General features: G+C 44.3%; 1 protein-coding gene across 1 annotated transcript in view; it reads right to left on the bottom strand.

The window, feature by feature from the left end:
- Positions 1-9,017, bottom strand: part of GNAS (GNAS complex locus) — a 150,312-nt gene that overhangs the window by 125,858 nt on the left and 15,437 nt on the right. The window lies entirely within an intron of this gene.

Genomic DNA, 9,017 nt, shown 5'->3' with positions numbered 1-9,017 from the left:
CCCAGAGGGTTTCAGAAGTTACCGCACATGTATTTCACCAGAGGCTATTTTTAACCCGGTGGTTGCTATTTTTACCAATGTCAGTGTTTTCCATGTGTTGAACTCTGTCCCCATGCAGGCTGCGGGGCGCTGTGCCCCGGCCCCCCCCAGGCGGCCCCCAGGCTCCCTGCTCTCCCCCCCTGCTCCTCCTCCCTCCAGCGCTGGCTCTGGGTTGTCTGCAGCTCTTTGGGAGCTCTTTCAAGAGTATCAGCAGAGCCTGGACTCCACTCCCCGCTGCCCCTCCTCTGTATGGATATATCTTGGGGGGGGGGGGGGCTGTGCGTGGTGCAAAGTCCAACCGCCAGCACCCTGCAAAGCTCCTGCTTCAACTTCATTCCTCTCCAAACACATTCCTGCCAACCGGGAGGGGAGAAGGAAAAAAAAAAAAGAAAAAAAGAAAAAGTAAACAAACGCCACTGTTGCTAAGTTTTGCACTTTATACCCTTTTATATTTACAATCCTCTCTTGGCTAAAAATAGCAACACATGATCCATTTATAACTGGCCGGACATGCCCCGAAGCCGCTGGCGGGGCCCTGGCTGATGAAAGGAGCTCTTTGCGTTCCTTCTACCTGAGCTCATCTCGCGCTTAAAGGGCTCAGACAACCCCGCTGCCACAAAGCATGCATTGAAACCCCTGCTGCTTCCAGCAGAGATCAGGATAAGGGGTGCAAAAAAATAAAATAGCATAAAAAAAAAACAAAAAACAGGCTGCCCCCTGCCCTTCTTGGCATGCGTGGAGGAACGTGGGAGCAGGGAGGTGCGGGAGGGGAAGGCGGCCCCAGCATGGGGCAGGAGCGTGCCCCAGCCCACAGCAAAAGGGCTGCGGAGGCAGCTCAGGGTTTAGCTTGGGGTTTAGCTTTGGATGTGATTGAAAGGTGAGTCTGGAACTTGCATCAGAGGTGGCCATGGGAGCAACTGGGGGCTTGGCTCTCAGGCAGTTATTCTGAAATCGACCTTCAGATGGTACCATGAGGTGGTCACTGTGGACAGACCCGGAAGTGGCTGGAAGCAGTGCCCAGTTTATCTGTAGACCACTCCAGGCCTGGTTCTTGGGCTTGGTGTGAGGAGCAATTCCAAAACCAGCACTGAAGCTGGCCTAGAAGCGGCACCTCAACTCCCTGAGACAGAAATGCGTGGATTTATTTGCAAAAACTGTTCACACAGGAACTTTTAAAGATGGGGTATTTTCTTCTTTCACCATTACTAACATCTTCTGAATCCAACGTTAAAAATTTCCATCAGCACCTGTGAAGGATTCTTAGCTGCGTGTGTAGTGTAAACAGCTCGGGGACTGCAGGAGAAGTCACAAGGGCCAGGCCCAACGCCTGTTTCAGTGGAAGCCACACCTTCCCTCAGAGAGCCCAGGTGCCACACGAATGCCACTTCCCATCTAGTATCAACAAGCTTCAATGTTCTAAAATTTCCTCTTTGAGGCACACGTTTCCTGCTTTTAGTCTCTTGCAGAACCAGGCCCAGGTCAGAAGCAGAAGGGCAGGTCACACATCACCCCGCAGTGGTAACAAGAAATACAGCATGGGACTACGCTGGCAAACATCACTGTTTTAGCAAAGTTTACCACAAAGGTGCAAATCCTAGATGCTTAGAAATACACAGTCAAGCCCTCCCAAAGTTAAGGGACCTAAAAGCAAAATATACCTTCCAGTTATGAGTCTTTCAGGTACTTTAGATGTTTCTCAGTACCTCAGTTTCTCTTTAGAGCCAAGGAACACTGTTTGGAACAACAGCAAGAGTTCAGTGCAGCATGCCATGAATTGCAGCTCCGAGGAAAAATGTAAGAATCATGGTGGGACCCAGAGATGAATTGATTGGAACAGCTGGCAACATCCTTACCTACATTTATTCTTTACAGCCCTATTTCAGTTGCTTTTCTGCTGCTCTTCTTGGTTTTGGTTTCTCTATGGGAAACCACACCACCTGACATCTCGTCTGTGCTGGAGCTTTCAGGCTGCATTTCCCCTCCGTGACTACACCACATACACGCTCACATCCACGTGTACTGCTGCCTTCGTCAGCATCGGACATCCTTCTTCCGAGTGCAACTGCAAGGGTTATTTTGCTGACAAGGTGCTGAATCCACAGGTCCCCGCCCCAGCGGCTGCAGCCCCCCGCACTCCTGCAGCTTGCAAACACCACCAGCCCTTTTCCTGCCCCTTCCCCTCCCTGGCACCTTTCCCCTCTCACGATCTTCCATTCTGAAGCTGACACCCACCCCCAGTCCTTGCAGCTTTGGCCCCCTCTTCTGTTGACAAAATCAAACTCCCTGGCCATAATCCCATTGGAGGTCTGCCACCTATTCAACAAGTAGAAATGCCCCCCCCACCTTTTTTTTTTTTCTTTGAAGGGCCACAGGAGGGTAGGTGCACAGAGAACAAAGCAGCACTGCAAGCAGTCCCTGTAACGCAGGGTGTGATGGCTGTGGTGATGTCCTCTGCAGCTATGCTGGCTCTGACACAGGTCTGATGGCCATGCTGGTGCCAGCAACACCTGGCTTGGGGTAAAGCATGTAAGAGGGTTGTTGTGTTGCTGAGATCTCCTCAGTCACCATCTCACGAATACCCAACTATGGCCTGACACAAGGAAAGGGGAGGAGAAAATGGAGTGCACGTATCTCCTGGGAAAATACACAGTGTAACAGCTTTTATTTATCCACACTAGAGGATTTTCCTGGAGACTATTACTGTCCTGCACTTTACTCTTTCTACTAATGCTCTCGTCTTGGGAGTGCCCCTTTGCATTTCCTATTTATTGCTCCTTGCAGATGTTACATGCCAGTGTCCCCTGCTAAGATGGGACTCGGGCCCTCACTTTCAGAAGTGACAGAAATCTGACATCTCTAGCTGTGATGGAGGATTACAGGGCAGCGTTAAGGATGCCAGGTATATGGAACCAAGACAGCCGTAACAGGGACTGAATCTAACTCAGCCCTTCCCAGCACTGCTCTGGGGTGGTGAAGCTTCCAGGAAGAAAAAAGCAGTCATTCCTTTGTGCAAATCAAAACCAGCCCGAGGTCACCTAACAATGGAGCGGTGTGAAATTGCACATGTGTAGCTGAGAGCAGCGCTTCAGACAAAGGCTTTAAAACTTCCTTGTTTAAATGCCCAGAAAAAAAAAAAAAAACACAAAGCCCTGGTGTTCCTGGGCTACTGGATCTCCCCATAAACAAATATAAAAGGTCAATAGTTATTTTTGAAATGTGTCACTATTTTTCTCTTAAGTCAAATAATTGAATGATTTCCACATTCTCTTCCCTCTGACCTCTTATTTTCTTCCTTTTCTCTAGAAATGCTCATTCAGGACTCAAATATTAAGAGTGGATATGGCCTAAATGTTGCAATTCTTCATTCCACAGATTGCTATCACTATTGCAATCACTGTTCCCTCTGGATCTGGAGAAACCCACACAAAAGGACACCATGAAATACAGATTTGAATAGTACACACAAGGAATAAAATAGACTCTTCGAAGAATCTTTACAAAAATACTCCTTAAGAATTAGGAGGAAAGGGCATTATTTTTGCAGTGGGAGTATTATAAGCAATGTCTTCTGCTCTCAGCAAGGCCTCAAATGTTCGTTTTGTGGATCTGGGTAATTATTAGGCACTATGATTGTACTACCTCTGTGGAATCATTCTCTCAAGCTAAATTTGCTTCCTCAGACACCCTGGCATCACTCAGCAATTCTGCCTTTGCTTTTGAACAAAGCTGACTTGACCTGCTTTGATCATATGTGCTGGGAGACAAGAGGCAGAGAGCTCAACAAGAAAGGGATTCTGGAGAGGGACAGAAATCACACAGCCAGCACTGTCAGCCAGCTGAAACAGATGCTGCAGTTTTGGAAACGACTGCAGCTTTACTGCCGAGAAGGTGAAGAGCGAGGTTGTTACCAGGGCTCCCCACTGCATCCACGTCGAGGAATTCTGCCTGCAAAGAAAGCTGCAGGCCAGTAAGAAGGGCTAGGGGTCCTTGCCCAACAGTAATACAGCCTCAGTTATGTTCATACAGTTCTACACCACTGCAAATAGCACTTCTGTTGGAAGTCCACCATCTACCAGAGAAGGTTATGCCAGAACCTTAGGACAGTGAACTCCACATCTAAATCCAGACTCCTTGTGAAGGTAACGAGTCACACTGGAAAGGACTCCACTCTATTACATCTACAGCCTACGCTAATGGGCCATGGGAGTTGAAGAACAGTTTATAAAGGTATGTATGCACTTAGCTCTGCTGACATTTAGCATCCTAAACTACAAACCAGCATCCTGCAGGACATGGCCTTCACTACACTGACTGCAGAAAGCTCCTCCACCCACTGCTTCCACCGAACTGGTCCTGACAAAACCTTCCTTACCACAGAGCAGTTTAAATAGAAGCTCCAGAACCAGCACACTTCACTCCACGCTGTTATTAAAATGATCTCACAGATTTTGGTGAGCGCTAAAAATTACACTATAACAATGCACATACTCTTACAGGGCTAAACATGCTAAAGAATCAAGCCCCAGCTAATAAACCCCCAGTGGTGTCCTGTGGGAGAGACCAGCAGACCTTTAAATTGTAGTAGCACTTGAGGGCGCTCCTGCAATAAATTTAACTCACCCTAAAATCCTACACTTGGTGATATGAGTTGAAGTCTTCTGTTAAAATATCACTCACCCATGTTGACACGTATATTTTTGCTGTTACACAGTGGCCCTGCTATTTTGGTAAACAAGGAGCAGAAGTTAGTCCTAACATTAAACATTCAAGGTTAGCACCTTGTTGTCCTTCCTAATATTCACACAAAGTGATAAAGGGGGACAGGGGAGGAAGAGGACAAGAAAACAGTTTAATTCAGATTTTTTCCTCCATATAACAAACTTGCTCTGTGTGAAGTGTTGGAAGTGTGAAAATGTCTTCTAGAAACTTAAAAAAAAAAAAAAAAAAGGGATGAAGATTCAAGCATCGCCTTGTCTCAAAGGACAGACATGGGTTGCTGTAGTCCCTTATGGGCAGGGTGATTACACCACTTTTTGCTCTGGTTTCCTTGGCCTTTAGAAGCATCCTCCTTGAAGACTTCTTGGTCCTCAGAGAAACCCCCATCCCTCCCTCACCTTCCACCTGTTATCTCCTCCACTGCATCCTTCCCACCTTCCTTCTTGCAGGTCCTGCAGGCTGCTGCTGTGTAGTTTGGGATGCTCAGTGCCAGATCCGAGATCCAGCCATACAGTTCCACCCCAAGGGAGCATCACAGACACATACATGCTCCACGGTTAGTCATGTTTCAGTTCTTTCTGAACTCATAAAATTTGTTCCCCATTTTTTAACCCTGCTCCAATACGAAACAGACAAAAAACAGGAACAGTCTTTTGACTGAAGTTACACACTGTCAGCCCGAAAACGGCATTTTGTTCAGAAGTTCAGCCAGTGCAGCGCTGCATTTGATAATATCCCTGTTTTTAATCACAGCACTTCCATATTTAGCTCTTCCTCAATTTTGGCCAATATGCTCAATAGTTTTCATTGCAGGATTTTAAAGCATCACGTGCTTTTTCTCAAGTAATATATAGATATTTTGAAGGGGAAGAGAGAAACCAGACTATGCTACATTGGAGTTTCTTTTTAATACTGACTGCTTAACAGAAAAAGAGTGAAAGGAAACACTGAAGATTAAAAAGATAGTTCATAATATAACATAATATAACATAATATAATAATACTATTCCTGCAGTACTATATTTCTCCATCATTTTATTAAACAGTTGTCTGTGTCATGAAGAATTTAATATTACATTTAATATTATATCCTTACTGGTGTTTTAGAAAGTGTCAGGCTATAATTTTAAGCAAGCAGAAATATAGCAAAGCAGGTGTGCTTGGCAACATATCCTAAAGTATACAGACTAGCTTGCCAGAGCTTAGAGATGACTTTAGCATCAGTCCTATAAAAATGCATTCAAATAAGGACTACTAATTACACGTCAAAAATCACCTGCAATTGTAAAAAGGCAGGACAAAGTCAAAGGGAAAGCAATCCAAGAAAGCTGACCTATAAATCCACAGTTGTCAACAAAAGATAAGCCAACAAAAAGTAGAGTACAAAGTAACTGAGAAAAGTACTCTTTATCTGCAAAGATGATGAATTAATCCTTTCTTCTCTATCGTTCTGTGATTAGTTATGAGTTAAGCTTTAAAAAAATCAGGAACAACAAACAGCACATATCCAATTTTAACAGCTCCTCCAGCTGTGACAAGGAATTGATCTCTGGAAGCCAGAAGACCACATTTTATACCTGAGTTTTGGCTCACTGAAGCCATGGGAAGGCTTGGAGCAACCTGATGCTGTGCCACCTCCCCGACACAGCAGGCAGACCAACAGCCAGGCTGCTCCCTGGAATCAGCAATGTGCACACTGCGAGATCTCCGCTTGGCGGGGGTGGAAATCTTTCAATCTCTGTCGTTTCCTGCTGAACCAGCATGGCTGGAATCTTCCGTAAATGGGCAGTATATTCATTTGCCGAGCTTCAGACTTCATGTTTTACCAATACATACGAAAACCTTGTGTATCCAAACTCAAACTTTCTAGGAACAATTCCAATAAGATGCCTCATGTTTCCTGCTCCATGCAGAAAGAGGAAAAAAAAAGCACAACAAAAAAAAAAGAGAACCAAACTCATCTATAATCTACTTTGACAGTTATTGAGAACATTTGGCACCTATTAAAAAATCTTTAAGATTAGACCCTGTGAGCTATAAAAAAAAAAAAATGTAAATGCGAACTTTACACCACATTTAGTTCACTACTGTGGTAGGTTCAGTCAGTTATTTTCCATTGAAAAATTATCTTCAAACGAAGCCAACTGCCCCACAGACAGCAAACATCCGTGTACCGCTGGCGTGTTCCCATGTGCATCCCTCCCACCCCAAAGTCACAGGCACAGAAGCAGCCCCCTCCCTCAAGGGACATGACGGCTCCAGCAGCAGCTCGCAGCCCCACGCTAACGCGAGGATAGGACATGTCTGTGCTCCAACACAAAACATGCTCAGCACAGGCACAAAGACCTATTCTTGCTCAGAATCAGATCTCACCCAGCGCCTTATCCAGGTCTTTTGCTGTCATTTTTGAGCTGGTGCATGCTGCCCTGTACTAGGCTATTCACCAAAACACTGTAATCATGAACCAGGCAATAGCTGCTCATCCTAGAAAGCAGACACTATATAAAAAAGAGAGCTATGAGAAGAACATGGGACCAAACTGTAAACTCAGCCTTAAAAGCTGAGCAGACAGATCCCACAGTCTTAAAAGACTTTGAAACAACCCAGGTTCATGTTTAATAGTTGCTGTTGCCCATGCCAGTAGCATTACATGAACAACCATTCAACGTTTTAGAATTCCTCTGGAATAAATTAAGTCCAACTACTTGGAAACTGACATTCTGAAAACAAAACAGGAGCTTTCTAGAGCTGAAAATACAATATCATCATGTGGATTACCAAAATAGCAATTTGATAACAAAAAAGCCACTAATTTGCATAAAATGATTGTAAATCAGAGCCACAGATGTTTAGAAGCCTGGGATAGAAAAAATAAAAATGAAGGAGCTACATCTAGGCTCCACACTGACTGCTGGTGGTACAAGACTAATTTTCACTTTTCTTGAAGTGACCAACATCTATGTTTTTTTTCCTCAATGTAACAGTCTGATATTATTTTTCTTGCCACTCAAGCAAAACCATCTGTACTGAGAACTGTATCCTTATCCCATGGGGAGTTCCCATAAACTCCAGGTTCTTTAGAGGCAGCTTCCTTCAGCTTAAGCATAAATTCAGAACCACAGGCCATTTCAGGTGACACCTTATGAGAAAGGACAATATACTGAGGTATCTACAGTGGCAGAGAACTGGGCTTTCTGCTCGATGTGATGAAATATTTCAACATTTGCCACAGTTTAAGCCCAACATTAATAAATAAGCCTGTGTGAAAGCTATTCTGTGAGAAAGGTACTGCAGTTTCTAAAGATACAGCTTCCAAATGCAAATGTCATATACTAACAAATTTGTTTTGTCTGCCCAAGTAAATTTAATTAATAAAAAGAAGTTTCTGGCAGCCCACTGAAAGTTGGTCTTGAAGCCTCTCAGAATTACATTTTCTTTCAAGTACTGCTAAATTGCTTAGAAGCCACAGAAAATATACGTTAAGACAGTTGCTAATTTAGAGAAAAATGACCTCATCTGGCACAGTGTCTACAGCACTGATCAGTGCACCACAAGAAAAATATTATTGTACTGCAGCATGTGAAGCCTTGTAACACAAGTGACGCCAGGTCAAAAGGATCTGACTTACAAAGAAAGGTCGAGATCAAGGTCTTGCTTTTACTGTAAAAGATGAAGTCCAAAAAGAAGTTTTAACATGAAGAGCTGGGTGGAGAACAGATGATCCAAACTAAGTGAACATAAACTTCCCCCCCACCAGGAGCAATAACGCCTTCCAAATGTAGTAAAATGTTTTCCAATAATGGCAAATTGAGGTAAGGAAGTGATGTGCTAAGTTATGCTTCCTAGGGTCTCTTAAAGTAATGTAAGGAGAGCAAGAGTGTTATCAGAGCGGATTGTGCACATGCTTAAGACTACGTAAGCAGACCCCAAAGAGAACCCAGGGGAAACTACATCCCTAAGGTAGAAACTTGAATGCTTTATACACTGGAGAGGGCAAGTAAGGTATTTATAAAGAACAGCTCAAAATCCTGGTGAGTAAGGGTGTACCAAAACCCCCGATTGGAAACAGGCAATGCGGTCGTGCCCTCCCATGGACACTGGCACGTCAGTGTTAGTCCATTTAAAGAAGTCTTAAGGCTATGACACAACAAGGTATGAGCCCCAGTTTGGTCAAGTAACTGTTCCTCTTAGGACCACTGTGTTGAATTCTCTAACACTATACATGTAAAATCCCAAATCATAGTTTGGTATTAATGTAGGCG

The sequence above is a fragment of the Anas acuta genome, chromosome 16 (genome assembly GCF_963932015.1).
Source record: "Anas acuta chromosome 16, bAnaAcu1.1, whole genome shotgun sequence".
Taxonomy (NCBI): Eukaryota; Metazoa; Chordata; class Aves; order Anseriformes; family Anatidae; genus Anas; species Anas acuta.
The sequence above is the reverse complement of the archived record's forward strand: the minus strand, read 5'-3'. Positions and strand labels throughout refer to the sequence as shown.